Genomic DNA, 17,051 nt, shown 5'->3' with positions numbered 1-17,051 from the left:
TAATCTGCAAAGACAACCTTATTTCTTTCTTCCCAAATGTATGCTTTTTATTTCATTTTCTTGTCTTACTAGCTAGGACTCCAGTATGGTGTTGAATAGAAGTGGTGAGAGGGGACATCCTTTTCTTGTTCCTGATCTTAGGTGGAAAGCACTAGTGCCTCATAGTTAATATGATATTAGCTGAAGTTTTTGAAATAGATGTCCTTTATCTAGTTGAGGAAGAACTCCTCCATTTGCAGCTTGCTGAGAGTTTTTACATGAATGGATGTCGGATTATGTCAGATGTCTTTTCTACATTTATTGAAATGATCATATGATTTTTCTTTACTCTGTTATGCAATGGATTACATTAATTGAATTTTGAATGCTAGACCAGTCTTGTGTACCTGGAATAAATCCAGCTATTGGTTATGGTGTATAATTATTTTTATATACTGTTGGATTTGATTTTCTGATATTTTGTTGAGGGTTTTTGCATCTATGTTCATGAGTGATATTGGTCTATAATTTTGCTATGCTGTAATGTCTTTGTCTAGTCTTGGTATTAGGGTAATGTTGGCCCCATAGAATAAGTTAGGAAGTGCCCCTCTACTTCCATTTCATTTATTTTAATTATTTGCATATTTTAAACCCTACACTGCCTAAGAATTTTTGTTTTATACTGTCATTGTTTGTTTGGACTGACTTACTTGTATACTGCAGGCCAAGGGAAAACTGTGTAAACACAATGTAGGCAATGCCTGAGAGGCAAATAGAGACTTAAGAATATTTACAGCAAATTATACAGGAAAGAGTTGCTGCCTTTTGGTTGCTCCTTCCTCCCAGGCCTAGGTCTCTGAGATTCCTGGTAGAGGTTCTCCCCAGGTGGCCTAGTGAGGGGCGGTGGTCTGTCCCCATTTTCACAGATGAGGGGCTGCACAAACAGCCTGGGCCTTGGCACTGGTCAGCAGTGGCCCGTCCCTCTGGAATGTCCTGCCCTCTGCAGGGGCTGCCTGCCACAGGTCTTTACCACAGCCCAGCACCCCAGTCTCAAGGGCTGGCTCTCACCTGGGCACAGGATGTGGGTGTTTGCTGCTTGGCTCAGCAGTGACAAGAGCCCTGGAGAGTTTAGGGTTCAAACCAGTGTCTTCTCTGGGGATCATGCAGCAGTACATGCTTCTCCTTGCTTTGCCTCAGTGGGGTGGGGTTGAGGGGACGTCGAAGGGCAGGAAGGAGAGGGTGAAAGCAACTCCGGAGAATCAGAGAACAGGGAAGGTGCCTGCTCAGTGGGCACCTCAATTCTCCACCATCACCAGGAGCTCCTTGTCTTCCCACCACCAACCTGAGGCTCCTGAAGGAAAGCTCCAAAGCAGACAGACATGTTTTGCCATGTTGCTTGCTCTATGCACCCAGTCCCCCCTATTATTAGCATCTTACAATGGTTGGTGTGTTGCTGGAATTAGTGAACCAGTACTGATACATTATTATCAACTAAAGTCTGAAGTTAATTTAGATTTCCTTTCATTTTTACTAATGCCCTTTTCTGTTCTAAGATCCCATCCAGAATTCCATTTAGGCATTTGTAGAATGCCTCATTATTGGCATTTGTCTCATGATTAAATGTTGGTTATGTGTTTGGGGGAGGAAGATCAGAGAGGTAAAGTGCTGTTTCAAACACATCATGTCAAGGGTATCAACATGACATATGGTTATAGATGTTGCCCTTGATCGCCTGGCCAAGGTCGTGTTTGTTGGGCTTCTTTGCTGTAAAGTTGCTTCTTTCCCTCGTTTTCCATCCTGTACCCTTAGAAGAAAGTCACTATCCACAGCCCACACTGGAGCAGTGGGAGTTATGCTCCACACATTATTTGCAATTCTTCTGCTCTGGAGATTTGTGCCTTCTTCCCTATTTATTGATCTATTCAGTCATTTGTTTATATCAGTATAGACTCATGGATATTTATTTTATACTTTGGGTTATAATCCAATATTATTATATATATATATATTTTGTGCAAATGTTTCAGTTCTGGTCAAAAGGAGTTTTTTCACTTGGCTCCTGTGTCCCTTTGACATGTCTCCATCAATGTGGGTTTTTTATTTTTTTTGAGAACTTTCTTACTCTCTGTAACTGTAAGATGATCCAGGCTTGTCTTGTATTTTTCCTGCCTGAGTCCTAGACTCAACCATTTCTCCAAGGAGCCCTGGTTCCTTTCATCAGAGAATAGTGTCGGAAACCAAAATCTGGTGGTACCGAGTGTCTTTTATTTCAGACCCTCTCAGCTGACAGAGCAAGAAATATGCATTTGTGTGTACTAAACAGTGTATATTACACTTATCAAGAAATATTTCTATATGTATCCATCTGTATCAGTGTTGAACACAACATGAGTTCTTAAGTTATGTCTACAACTCTAATCCATAAGCACATGGGTCATTCTTGCCTCCTTTCCTTGCTTATCTGTAAATTCTCACCCCAACAGTGAGAAACATGGCTTCAGGAGCATTTTAACTACAAATTCAATTTCTTTAATAGTTATGGCATATTCAGGTTATCTATTTCACCACAGATGAGTTTTGGTAGCTGTGTTTTTTGAGAAATTCGTCCATTTCTTCTAAGTTGTCAAATTTATAAACTTAAAGTTGTGTGTAGCTTTCCCTTATTATTGTTTTAATGGCTGGAGGATATGTTGCAATATCACATTTTTGATTCCTGATATTGGAGATTTGTGTCTTCTCTTTTTATTCTTTGCCAGTATTGCTAGAGTTTATCAGTTTTACTGATTTTTTTTTCAAAGAACCAGTTCTTTGTTTCATTAATTTCCTCTATTGTTTTCCAGTTTTCAATTTACTTTATTTATGCTATTGTCTTTATTATTTCCTTCTTTCTGCATGGTTTGGGTTTGTTTAGTTCTTCTTTCTCTAGTTTCTTGAGATAGGAATTTAGATTATTGATTCAAGTTCTTTCCTCTTTTATTATGTAAGCATTTACTGCTATAAATTTCCCTTTCAGCACTATGTTAGCTACATGCCACAAATTTTGATAAGTTGTGTTTTCACCTTCATTCAGTTTGATGTCTTTTTAAAGTTTCCTTTGAGACTTCATCTTTGACTCATTATTTAGAACTGTGCTGTTCAATTTCTAAGCGTTTGGAGATTTTTCTATTGTCTTTCTGTAAGTTATTTCCTACTTTGATTCCATCATGATCAGAAAACATACTCTGTATGATTTAAATTCTTTTAAATTTGAGATTTACTTTATGACCCAGAATACGGTCTAATTGGCTGATGTTCCATGCGCATGAAAGAGTGTGTATTCTGCTGTTGGCATAGGGCGTGTTCCACAAGTTAGATCCTGCTGGCTCACGGTGTGATTCCAGTCTCTTAGATACGTGCTGATCTGCTGTCTAGAAGTTCTTTCAACTGCTGCGATTGGGGTGTTGAGATCTCAAACTACAGTTGTATATTTGTTTATTTCTCCTTTCATTTCTATCAGTTTTTGCCCCATGTGTTTTGATGCTCTGCTTTTTGGTGTGTACACACTCAGGACTGCTCTATCTTTTTGTGGATTAGTCTTTTTATCCATATGTAATGTCCTTCTTTCTCCCTAGTAATCTTTTCTCTGGTTTACTTCCTCTACTTCTAATATGCACACTTCTACTTTAAAAAAATTAATGTTTGCATGACCTATTATTTTCTATCCTTTTCTTTTCCACCTACCTATGTTATTGTGTTTGAGGTGAGTTTCTTGTCAAGAGCATATAGTTGAATCATGTTTTTAAAATTTCATTCTCCAATCTCTTTATTTTAGTCAGTATATTTAGACCATTTACATTTAAGTCATTATTGACATATTAGGGGTTAAATAAGACTTTTATTTCTTGTTTTCTGCTTGTCTCCTCTATTTCTTATGTCTCAGTTTCATTTTCCTTGTTTCCTTGTAGGTTATGTGTACTTTTTTATGTGTACACTTATGTGTACATTTTTTAGAGCTCTACTATGAGTATATAACTTATATAATCATCTTGATCTATTTATAAAGTTTTGAGTATGTAACTTGTACAATTTTCTTAGTAGTTGCTGTAGGTATTACTATATACAACCAACTTATCACCACTATTGGTGTTGACATTTTACCACTTGAAGTGAAGTATAGAAACTTGCATTTACATTCCTTACCCTTCTCTCTTAAAAATACACTTTTTATTGTAGTGATGTGTATACAACTCAAAATTTACCATTTTATACATTTTTGAGTGTACAATTCAGTGATACTAATTACATTCACATTATTGAACTACCATTATCAACATCCATTACCCAAAGTTTTTCATCACTTCAAACAGAAACTCTGCACCCATTAAGCAATAACTCTCCTCTCTCAACTCTTGGCCCTTGGTAACCTATAATCTAATATCTGTCTCTATGAATTTATAAATTATAGATATTTCATATAAGTGAGATCATACACTATTTTCTTCATGTGTGTGTCTGGTTTATTTCACTCAACATGATGTCTTCAAAGATTATCCATGTTGTAGTATCAGAATGTCATTCCTTTTTATGGCTGAATAATATTTCATTGTATGTGTATGCCACATTTAAAAAATATTATGAAGCACATTTTGCTTATCCATTTTTCTGTTGATGGACACTTAGGTTGCTTACACCTTTTAGCTATTGTGAATAATGCTGCCATTAACATTGGTGTGTAAATACTGGTTCACATCCCTGCTTTCAATTATTTTGAGTATGTACCCAGAACTTGGATTGTTGGTTCCTATGGTAATTCTACGTTTATTTTTCTGAGGAACCACCAAACTGTTTTCCAGCATGGCTGCACCATTTTATATTCCTACCAGCAATGTATGAGGGCTCCTAGTTCTCCACACTCAACAATGTTTGTTAATCTCCATTTAAAAAAAATAGTCATTCTAGTGGGTGTGGAGTGGTTTTCATTTGCATTTACCTAATGGCTAATGATGTTGAACATCTTTTCATATGCTTATTGGCTATTTACACATCTTTGAAAAATGTCTCTTCTATTCTTTTAAACATTTTAAAGTTACATTTAATTTTTGTTGAATTGCAGGGGTTCTTTACATATTCTGGATATAGAATTCTTATCAGAAATATAGTTTCTCCCATTGTGTAGGTTGTCTTTTCAATTTGCTGATAAAATCCTTTGATGTAAAAAAGTTTTTAAATTTTTATGAAGTTCCATTTATCTAATTTCTCTTTCATTGCTCATGTTTTTGCTGTCATATCTAAGAAATCACTGCCAAACTTGAGGTTATGAAGTTTTCTCCCTATGTTTTCTTCTAAGGGTTTTCTGTTTTTAGCTTTTATGCTTAGGTTCTTGATCCATTTGGAGTTAATTTTGTAGGTGGTGTGAGGTAGGGGCTCAACTTCATTCTTTGCATGTGGTCTACCAGTTTTCCCAGCATCATTTGTTGAAGAGACCATTCTTTCCGCAATTAATGCACATGACACATTTCTCAAAAATCAGTTAGTCATAGATGTAGGGGCGCATTTCTGAACTCCTATTGATCTATATGTCTATCTTTAGGCCAGTACCACACTTGTTGATTATTATGGCATTGTAATAAGTTTTTTTTTTGTAATAAGTTTTGAATTAGGAAGTATGACACCTCCAACTTTATTCTTCATTTTCCATTATTGATTTGGCTTTCTGGGGCCCCTTGCACTTCCATATGAATTTGAGGGTTGATGTTTTCATTTCTGCAAAAATGGCTTCTGGGATTTTGATAGGGATCATATTGAATCTGTAGATTGCTCTGGGTAGTATTGATGTTGTAACAATCTTAAATCTTCCTATCAATTAACACATGATATCTCGCCATATATTTAGGTCTTTAGTTTCTTTCAGTGGTGCTGTATAGATTTCAGTGTACAAGTCATTCACCTCCTTGGTTAAATTTATTCCAAGATGTTTTATTCTTTTACATGCCATTGTGAATAGAATTGATTTTTAAATTTCCATTTTGGTTTGATATTTGCTGGTGTATAGAAACAGAACTGATTTTTACAAGTTAATTTTACACTGTAGAACTTTGCTGAATTTGTTTATTAGCTTTATTAGTTTTCTTGTGGATCCTTTGCGATTTTCTATACAAATGATCATGTCAACTGAAAATAGGATAGTTTTACTTCTTCCTTTCCAATTGGGATAGTTTTTACTTCCTTTTCTTGTCTAATTTCACTGGCTAGAACTTCCAGCACAAGGCTGAATAACAGTGGTGACAGGGGGCATCCTTAGTTTGATCTTGATCTTAGGATGAAGGCTTTCGGTCTTTCACCGTTGAGTGCAGTGTGTTAACTGTGGGTTTTCCATATGTGTCCTTTACCATGTTGAAGAAGTTATCTCCTATTCTTATTTTTATGAGTGTTTTTTTTAATCATGAAAGGGAGTTGAATTTTGTCAAATGCTTTTTCTTAGTCAATTATGATGATCATTCTCTTGTTTTCTTCATTTGTTTAATGTGGTGTATTACATTGATTGACTTTCTTATGTTGAACCACCCTTGCATTCCTGGAATAATTCCCACATGGTCATCCTGTATAATCCTTTTAATATGCTGTTGGGTTTGATTTTCTAGAATATTGGGGATTTTTGAATCTATATTCATAAGAGAAATTCATCTGTAATTTTCTTTTCTTGTAATGTCTTTTCTGGCTTTGGAATCAGAGTCATGCTAGCTACATAGAATGAATTAAGAATTCCCTCCTCTTCAATGTTTTTGGAAAAGTTTGAGAAGGATTGGTATTAATTCTTCTTTTAATGTTAGGTCAAATTCACAAGTGAAGTCATCTGGTCCTGAACTTTTCTGTGTGGGAGGCGTTTGTCTACAGATTCAATTTCTATTTTTTTCTTAAGCCAGTTTAGGTAAGTTGTATGTTTCCATGAATTTTACTATTTCCTCTAGATTATCTAATGTGTTGGTGTATTATAATGTATTTCCTTATGATTCTTTTGGTTTCTTCCAGATCAGTAGTAATGTCCCCACTCTCATTTTACATTTTATTCACATGTTCTATCATTTTTTCTTTGTCTGTCTACATGAGGGTTTGTCTATTTTGTTGATCTTTTCAAAGAACCAACTTTTGATTTCATTGATTCTATTTTTCTACTTTATATTTCATTTATCTCTGCTCTAATCTATTATTTCCTCCCTGAACTGGGTATTTAATTTACTCTTCTTTTTCTAGTACCTAAGATGTGAAATTAGGTTATTGATTTGAGAGCTTCCTTCTTTTATAATGCAGGCATTTACATCGATAAATTTCCCTCTGAGAACTGCCTTTGTTGCATCCCATAGATTTTGGTGTGCTCTATTTTCGTTTTCAATTGTCTCTAAGAATTTTCTGATTTCCTTTGCAATTTCTTCTTTTACCCAATTGGTTATTTAATAGTATGCTGTTTAATTTCCACATGTTTAAGAATTTTCCAGTTTTTCTTCTGTAATTGATTTCTAGCTTCTGTCTATTGTGGTAGGAGAATATACTTTGTATGATATCAATCTTTCTAAATGTATTGACTTTTTTGTGTATTCTAAGATATGGTCTATTGCAGAGAATAACTGTGTGCACTTGGGAAGAGTGTGTATTCTGCTTTGTTGGGTGGAGTGTTCTCTGCTTGTCTGTTACATCTAGTTTGTTTATAGTATTGTTCCTCTGTTTCCTTATTGACCTAGTCTCTGGATGTTCTATCCATTATTGATTCTCTCTAGATGTTCTCTTGTTTAAAGTTATGTGTTGAAGTCTCTAACAATTATTGTTGAACTGTTTCTCCCTTAGTTTTATCAAAATTTGCTGCATGTATTTTGAGAGTCTGTGACTAAATGCATATGTTTATCATTATTAGATCTACTCAGTGGATTGACCCTTTTATTAATACCTAGTGTCTTTCTTTGTTTCTTATACTAAATTTTAACTTAAAGTCTATTTTTTCCAATATTAGTATAGCCACCCCAGGTCTCTTTTGATTACTATTTGATTGGAAAATTTTTCAGCCACTCATTTTCAACCTTTTGTATCTTTGGGTCTAAAGTGAGTCTCTTGTGACAACATATAGTTTTATAATGCTTTTTTATCCATTCTTTCAATCTGTATCTCTTGTTAGGAGAGTGTAACCCATTTGCATTTAAAGTAATTACTGATAGGGCAGAATGTACTTCAGCTGTTTTGTCTTTTTTTATTGTACATCTTATACTTTTATTTTGTCCCTCATTTTCTCCAGTGCTGTCTTATTTTATATATAGTTGATCTTTTGTAGTGAAACAATTTGATACCTTTCTCATTTCCTTTTCTGTCAATTTTTAGATATTTTCTTTGTTGTTACCATAGGGTTTATATGTATCATCCTAAATCTATAACAATCTACTTTGAATTTATACGAACTTAACTTCAACAGCATATGCAAACTCTGCTCCTATACCCCTCCATCACCCCCTTTACGGTGTCCTTGTCACAAATTACCTCTTTATATTTTGCGTGCCCAATAATATAGAAGTATGTTTATTTATTATGAATTTATATGTTCTTATTCATTAGATCTTGTAAGAAACAAAAAGTAGAGTTACATACTAAGGATACCATAAAACTGGCATTTCTGTTTATTCATATAGTTACCTTTACTGTAGTTCATTATTTCTTCATATGGCTCCAAGCTACTGTCTAGTGTTCTTTCCTTCTAAACTGAAGAACTCTCCTTTAGCATTTTTTGTAGGGCAGGGATAGTGGTGACAAACTCCATCAGCTTTTATTTATCTGGGAATATCTTTATCTCTCTCACATTTTTGAAGGACACTTGTTGTCAGATACAGTATTTTTGACTGGCAAATTTTTCTTTCAGCCTTCTCACTGCCATGGCTTCTGATGATAAGGATCCCTTGTACAAGACTTCTCTCTTCATGTTTTTAGGATCCTCTCTTTGTCTTTGGCCTTGTGTACAGTTTCGTTGTAATGTCTCAGTGTGGATCTCTTTGCATTCATCCCAGTTAGAATTCATTGGGCTTCTTGATGTTTATATTCAGATCTTCCATCAGTTTTGGGAAGTTTCTGGGCACTGTTTCTTCAGAATTTCTCTCCACTTTCTCTTTCTCTTATCCTTCTGGGACTCCCGTAATGCACATGTTGGTGTGTTTCTTGGTGTCACAGGTCTTGTAGGCTTTGCTCACTTTTTTCATTCTTTATTTCTGCTCTTCACACCAAACAATTTCAATTATCCTTTTGTGTAGTTGCTGATGCTTTCTTCTGCCTGTTCAAATCTGCTGGCAAACCCCCATAGTGTATTTATTATTTTCACTTTTGTGTTTTTCATTCGAAATTTCTGTTTGGTTCCTTTTTAAAATTTCAAAATCCTCCTTTTATTCACTTGCTGTCTTCCTGATATTCCTTAGTTCTCCATCCATGTTTTCCTTTAGTTCATTGAACTTATTTAGGAGACTTGACATCTTTGATTAGTTTTTCCAAATAAAATTTGATTAGCCCAATCTGGGCTTCCTCTACTGTTTTCTTTTGTTCCTTGAATGGGCCATCTCCTCCTGTTTATTTGTATATATTCTAATTTTTTCTTGAAGTCGGGGTGTTCTGGTTTGCTAATGCTGCCAGAATGCAAAACACCAGAAATGGATTGGCTTTTATAAAGTGGGTTTATTCGGTTACAAAGTTACAGTCTTAAGGCCATAAAGTGTCCAAGTTAAGTCATAAACAATTGGGTACTTTCACTGGAGGATGGCCAATGGTGTCCAGAAAACCTCTGTTAGCTGGGAAGGCACGTAGGTGGTGTCTGCTTCAAGTTCTGGTTTCAAAATGGCTTTCTTCCAGGACAGTCCTCTCTAGGCTGCAGTTCCTCAAAAATGTCACTCTTAGTTGCTCTCGGGGTGTTTGTCCTCTCTTAGCTTCTCCAGAGCAAGAGTCTGCTTTGAACGGCTATCTCCAAAATGTCTAAACTGCAGTTCCTCTCTCAGCTCCTGTGCATTCTTCAAAGTGTCCCTCTTGGCTGTAGCAAGCTCACTCCTTCTGTCTGAGCTTATATAGTGCTCCAGTGGACTAATCAAGGCCCATGCTGAATGGGCAGGGCCACACCTCCATAAAAATTATCCAATGGAAGATCTCACCCTCAACTGAGTGATCACATCTCCACAGAAACATCCAATCAAAAGTCTCCAACCCAATCAACACCAATATGTTTCCTGTCCACACAAGACTGCATCAAAGATAATGGCATTTTGGGGGACATAATGCATCCAAACCAGCACACTGGGCATTAAAATATTTTGATGTTCTAACCATGAAAGTTAGAATCTCCTTCTTCCCCAGGGTTTTAGGGTAGATTGGTTCTGTGTTGAGGCCCTTCTTCAATACTTATCCAGTTTATACTGAACTATATGTCAGCCCATGGTGAACACTCAGGTTCTTTTCAGGTCTTTCTGAGCACGTCATGCCATGGGCATGCACAGCAGCTTCAAGAATTCCCCAGTGTGTGTGACTGTTTCTCCTCCCCAAAAGGAGTTTCTCTCCCAGGGTCCTGGGCTGTGCCCTCTGTCTCGGTTACAGTCTTTCATGCCATGGCTGTGTGCAGCTCAGCTCCACCTTTCATGTTGCTTCTCCGACCCAGGTAAATTATGGGTTTACTGACTCAGACACACACCCTGTTCTGGTTTGCAACTGCCAATGGCCATCCTTCAGTGAAAGTACCCTATTGTTGATGCCTTACCTTGGATGCTTTATGGACTTAAGACTGTAACTGTGTAACCAAATAAACCCCCTTTATAAAATCCAACCCATTTCTGGTGTTTTGCAAAATGGCAGCATTAGCAAACCAGAACAGATTTTGGTACCAGAAGTAGAGTGCTGCTGAGTTTGAAAATACCAAACATGTTGGAACAGCTTTTTAAATGGATAAGGGAAAGATTCTGGAAGAATTGTGAGAAGCTTGATAGAAAAGGCCTTGAGCAGAAATGATGAATGTGTCATTGCTAACTGGAAGAAAGGCAACCCTTGTTTTAAAGTGGCAGAGAATTTGTCAAAATTGCATTCTGGTGTTGGATGGAAGGCAGAATTTGAAAGTGATGAGCTGCGATACTTAGCTGAGGAGATCTCCAGACTATGCGTGGGGGATATAACCTGGCTTCTGCTTGCAGCTTATAGTATAATGTGAGAAGCAGAGATAAACTGAGAAATGAAGAAACCAGAAACTGATAGTTTGGAAAATTCCAGGCATCCAGAAAGTGAGGCTCCAGAGGCTACAGCCCATGTGAGGTACAATCCATGTGAGGATTTAACCAATCGTGGAAGCTGACCACCATTTCAGTACAAGCAAGGATTGGAGATGGAGTTATCCAGAAAGGATTTGTGGAAACTCCAGTTGTCTGACAGTTTTGACCCCTGTATGCTTCATGCCAAGCCAACGGATTTTTTGTGAGATCTGTATAAATGGAGCCATTGCCAGTCTGGACTGGAGGGGACAGAGAAGGAACAAATTGAAAGAAAAGTTTCTCCAAAGTCTATTCTGGTTTGCTAATGCTACCATTTTGCAAAACACCAGAAATGGATTGGCTTTTATATAGGGGGTTTATTTGGTTACAAAGTTACAGTCTTGAGGCCATAGAGTTTCCAAGGTAAGGCATCAACAGTAGGGTACCTTCACTGGAGGATGGTCATTGGCATCCGGAAAACCTCTGTTAGCTTGGCAGGCACGTGGCTGGTGTCTGCTTGTTCCCAGGTTGCGCTTCAAAATGACGTTCTCTGAAATGTTGCTCTTTGGGCATTTTGTCCTCTCTTAGCTGAAGCTCCTCTTGAAAATGTAACTCTCAGTTGCTCTGAGATCCCTCTGTTTGTGAGCTCTTTTTTTTTTAAAAAAAATATGGAAAGCTTAGTGAATTTGCATGTCATCCTTGCACAGGGGCCATGCTAATATTCTCTGTATCATTCCAATTTTAGTATATGTGCTGCTGAAGCAAGCACTGTGAGCTCTTTTTATATGACTTTAGTGAACTAATCAAGACCCACCCTGAATGGGCAGGGCCACATTTCCATGGAAACATTCAATCAGAAGGTTCCAACCTAATCAACACTAATGTGTTTGCACCCCACAAGATTGCATTAAAGAATGTGGCTTTTTTGGGGGGACATAATATATACAATCCAGCACACACCCCGAGTCAGTCTTCGATGATCCAATGCACAAGGACAGCAGTATTTTCATTTAGGGGCACTAATAATCTGGCTCAGGGACCTGCACTTGAGTGCTTGCAGGCCACCAAGGTGCTGGGGGTCAAGCAAATGCTTCGAGGAACTGACAGGAGGAGGGCCCTGGACAAAGAAACCTGAACTTTGGATTTCCTACTATTGTTAGGTTTTCTTTACCCTGATTCAGCATTTGTCTAATTGTTGTGTATCTTTGATCATTTTCCAGAGTTTTGGGAAAGTTCATTCTGACAAATTCTGCCCATTATTTGTTGTTTCTAAGGGGGGTGTTTCACCTGGGCACCTTCCTCTGCCATCTGGCTGACATCACTTTCCCACCCTCCCAGCTTCTAAACCTGAATTGTCTAAAGTATTTCCTCTATGTACATTGAGCACCACATCAGCTGGTGTTATAATTTTTCCTTCAAACATAAACTAGGTTGAAGAAACTTATGTTCACTTCTACTTTTACCCAGTTTGTTATTCTTTCCTTTCTGAAACCCCAGGCTTCTTCTGCTATTTTCTTTCTATTGGGAGAGTCTTCTTTCATCATTCTTTAAGGGTTGTTTGACTAGCAAAAAATTCTTTTAGTTTTCCTTCATTTGGAAATGTCTTTATTTCCTCTCCACTCCCAAAGGATAGTATCATCAGATATAGGATTTAGGGTTAATAGTTCATTTCTTGTAGCAATTAAAAAATGTGTTCCACTTCCTACTGGCTTGCATTTGGGATGAGAAATATTCAGTCATGTAAATCAGTGTCCCTTTAGAGTTAATGCATCATTTTCTGTGGCTGTTTAAAATTTTTCTGTTTTTGATTTTCAGAAGTTAACTTATGATGTGCACTGGTGTGGATCTCTTTGAGTTTATCCTTTGGGTTTGCTCAACTTCTTGAATCTATAGGTTTATGCCTTTCACCAAATTTGGCAAGTTTTCAGTCATTACTTTCAATACTTTCTCAGGTCCACATTCTATGTCCTCTCCTTTTGGGACTTCAATGATATGAAAGGTCTTTTGTTATTGTCTCACAGAGCTCAGGGGCTGTTAATCTTTTTTGGTCTATTTCCCTTTGTTTACAATTAATAAATTCTATTGATCTGTTTTCAAGTTCACTGATGCTATCCTCTGTCATTTCCATCCTATGGTTGAGTTCATTCAAGATTTTAAAATTTCAGTTATTATGTTTTATGTCTTATAATCTCCATTTGTTCTTCTTTTTTAAAATAACAACTTTATTGAGATATAATTCATTGTTTTAGTCTTCCCAGCTGCTAAAACAAATACCACACAATGGGTTGGCTTAGGAGTAGGAATTTATTGGCTCATGGATTTGAGGCTGCCTAGGAGAAGCCCAAAATCGATGTGTGATGGTTTCTCCCTGAAGACTGGCTTTCCAGGGCTGGCAGTTGGTGATCCTTGGTCCTTGGCTTTTCTGCCACCTGGAAATGCATATGGTGGCCGTGTCTCCCAGTTTCATTGGCTTCCAGATTCTGGCTGCTCCCTGTGGTTTTCCCTCTCTCTGGGATCTTCCCTAGAAGGTCTCTCAGTTGGGTGACACCTTCACTGAAGTAACGTCATGAAAAGTTCCTATTTAAATGGGTTCACAACCACAGGAATGGATTAAGTTTAAGAAGGTTTCCTGGTGTACGTAACTCCAAGCCACCACATTCACAGACTATAAAATACACCCTTTTGAAGTGTAAAATCTAGTGGTTTTGTTTTTATTATATTCACTGTGTTACACAACCATCACCGCTAGGTAATTTCAGAACATTTTTATCAAAAATTCCACCCCCCAAGCCCATATCCTTTAGCTATCATCCACCCCCCCCATTCCCTCTTCCCAGCCCCTACTTCTGTGAATTTACCTCTTCTGGATATTTCATATAAATGGAAACATACACAATATTGTGCCCTTTGTGTCTAGCTTCTTTCATTCAGCAAAGTGTTTCAAGGTTCATCCATTTTGCAGCATGTGTCAGTACTTCATTTCTTTTTCTTTTTTTATCATCATTTTATTGAGATATATTCACATACCATGCAGTCATACAAAACAAATCGTACTTTCGATTGTTTACAGTACCATTACATAGTTGTACATTCATCACCTAAATCAATCCCTGACACCTTCATTAGCACACACACAAAAATAACAAGAATAATAATTAGAGTGAAAAAGAGCAATTGAAGTAAAAAAGAACACTGGGTACCTTTGTCTGTTTGTTTCCTTCCCCTACTTTTCTACACATCCATCCATAAACTAGACAAAGTGGAGTTTGGTCCTTATGGCTTTCCCAATCCCTTTGTCACCCCTCATAAGCTACATTTTTATACCACTGTCTTCGAGATTCATGGGTTCTGGGTTGTAGTTTGATAGTTTCAGGTATCCACCACCAGCTACCCCAATTCTTTAGAACCTAAAAAGGGTTGTCTAAAGTGTGCGTAAGAGTGCCCACCAGAGTGATCTCTCGGCTCGTTTTGGAATCTCTCTGCCACTGAAGCTTATTTCATTTCCTTTCACATCCCCCTTTTGGTCAAGAAGATGTTCTCCGTCCCACGATGCCGGGTCTACATTCCTCCCCGGGAGTCATATTCCACGTTGCCAGGGAGATTCACTCCCCTGGGTGTCTGATCCCACGTAGGGGGGACGGCAGTGATTTCACCTTTCAAGTTGGCTTAGCCAGAGAGAGAGGGCCACATCTGAGCAACAAAGAGGCATTCAGGAGGAGACTCTTAGGCACAAATATAGGGAGGCCTCGCCTCTCCTTTGCAGCAACCGTCTTCCCAAGGGTAAAACTTATGGTAGAGGGCTCAACCCATCAAACCACCAGTCCCCTATGTCTGTGGTCATGTTAGCAACCATGGAGGTGGGGTAGGCGAATACCCCTGCATTCTCCACAGGCTCCTCAAGGGGGCACTACATCTTTTTTTTTTCCTTGTTTTTTTTTTTTTTTTTTTTAAATTTCCCTTCTTTTTTATTTATTTTTTATTTTTTTTAATCATCATTTTATTGAGATATATTCACATACCATGCAGTCATACAAAACAAATTGTACTTTCGATTGTTTACAGTACCATTACATAGTTGTACATTCATCACCTAAATCAATCCTTGACACCTTCATTAGCACACACACAAAAATAACAAGAATAATAATTAGAGTGAAAAAGAGCAATTGAAGTAAAAAAGAACACTGGGTACCTTTGTCTGTTTGTTTCCTTCCCCTACTTTTCTACACATCCATCCATAAACTAGACAAAGTGGAGTGTGGTCCTTATGGCATTTCCAATCCTATTGTCACCCCTCATAAGCTACATTTTTATACAACTGTCTTCGAGATTCATGGGTTCTGGGTTGTAGTTTGATAGTTTCAGGTATCCACCACCAGCTACCCCAATTCTTTAGAACCTAAAAAAGGTTGTCTAAAGTGTGCGTAAGAGTGCCCACCAGAGTGATCTCTCGGCTCGTTTTGGAATCTCTCTGCCACTGAAGCTTATTTCATTTCCTTTCACATCCCCCTTTTGGTCAAGAAGATGTTCTCCATCCCACGATGCCGGGTCTACATTCCTCCCCGGGAGTCATATTCCACGTTGCCAGGGAGATTCACTCCCCTGGGTGTCTGATCCCACGTAGGGGGGAGGGCAGTGATTTCACCTTTCAAGTTGGCTTAGCCAGAGTGAGAGGGCCACATCTGAGCAACAAAGAGGCATTCCGGAGGAGACTCTTAGACACAAATATAGGGAGGCCTAGCCTCTCCTTTGCAGCAACCATCTTCCCAAGGGTAAAACTTATGGTAGAGGGCTCAACCCATCAAACCACCAGTCCCCTATGTCTGTGGTCATGTTAGCAACCATGGAGGTGGGGTAGGCGAATACCCCTGCATTCTCCACAGGCTCCTCAAGGGGGCACTACATCTTTTTTTTTTTTTCTTATTTTTCTTTTCTTTTTTTTTTTTTTTAACTTTCCCTTCTTTTTTAAATCAACTGCATGAAAAAAAAAGTTAAAAAGAAAACAAACATACAATAAAAGAACCTTTCAAAGAGACCATAACAAGGGAGTAAGAAAAAGACAACTAACCTAAGATAACTGCTTAACTTCCAACATGTTCCTACTTTACCCCAAGAAAGTTACCTAATATAGCAACATTTCTGTGAACTTGTTCCTACTATATCCATCAGAAATTAACAGACCATAGTCATTTCTGGGCATCCCCAGAACGTTAAATAGCTTATCTGTTCTTGGATTATTGTTCCCCCTTCCTTAATTGCTCTCTACTGCTAGTTCTCCTACATTCTACATTATAAACCATTTGTTTTACATTTTTCAAAGTTCACATTAGTGGTAGCATATAATATTTCTCTTTTTGTGCCTGGCTTATTTCGCTCAGCATTATGTCTTCAAGGTTCATCCATGTTGTCATATGTTTCACCAGATCGTTCCTTCTTACTGCCGCGTAGTATTCCATCGTGTGTATATACCACATTTTATTTATCCACTCATCTGTTGAAGGACATTTGGGTTGTTTCCATCTCTTGGCAATTGTGAATAATGCTGCTATGAACATTGGCGTGCAGATATCTGTTCGTGTCACTGCTTTCCGATCTTCCGGGTATATACCGAGAAGTGCAATCGCTGGATCGAATGGTAGCTCTATATCTAGTTTTCTAAGGAACTGCCAGACTGACTTCCAGAGTGGCTGAACCATTATACAGTCCCACCAACAATGAATAAGAGTTCCAATTTCTCCACATCCCCTCCAGCATTTGTAGTTTCCTGTTTGTTTAATGGCAGCCATTCTAACCGGTGTTAGATGGTATCTCATTGTGGTCTTAATTTGCATCTCTCTAATAGCTAGTGAA

The 17,051-nt window shown here is 37.8% G+C and overlaps 1 protein-coding gene and 1 non-coding gene across 3 annotated transcripts in view; one reads left to right on the top strand and one right to left on the bottom strand.

Moving 5' to 3' along the window:
• The window catches only part of LOC119530995 (scavenger receptor cysteine-rich domain-containing protein SCART1-like), a 39,359-nt gene that overhangs the window by 10,466 nt on the left and 11,842 nt on the right, over positions 1–17,051 (top strand). The window lies entirely within an intron of this gene.
• On the bottom strand, positions 11,864–11,970 carry LOC119533518. Its single transcript, XR_005216648.1, has one exon. It is a non-coding gene; the product is annotated as a U6 spliceosomal RNA (small nuclear RNA).

Source organism: Choloepus didactylus, chromosome 4 (genome assembly GCF_015220235.1).
Source record: "Choloepus didactylus isolate mChoDid1 chromosome 4, mChoDid1.pri, whole genome shotgun sequence".
Lineage (NCBI taxonomy): Eukaryota > Metazoa > Chordata > Mammalia > Pilosa > Megalonychidae > Choloepus > Choloepus didactylus.
The sequence above is the reverse complement of the archived record's forward strand: the minus strand, read 5'-3'. Positions and strand labels throughout refer to the sequence as shown.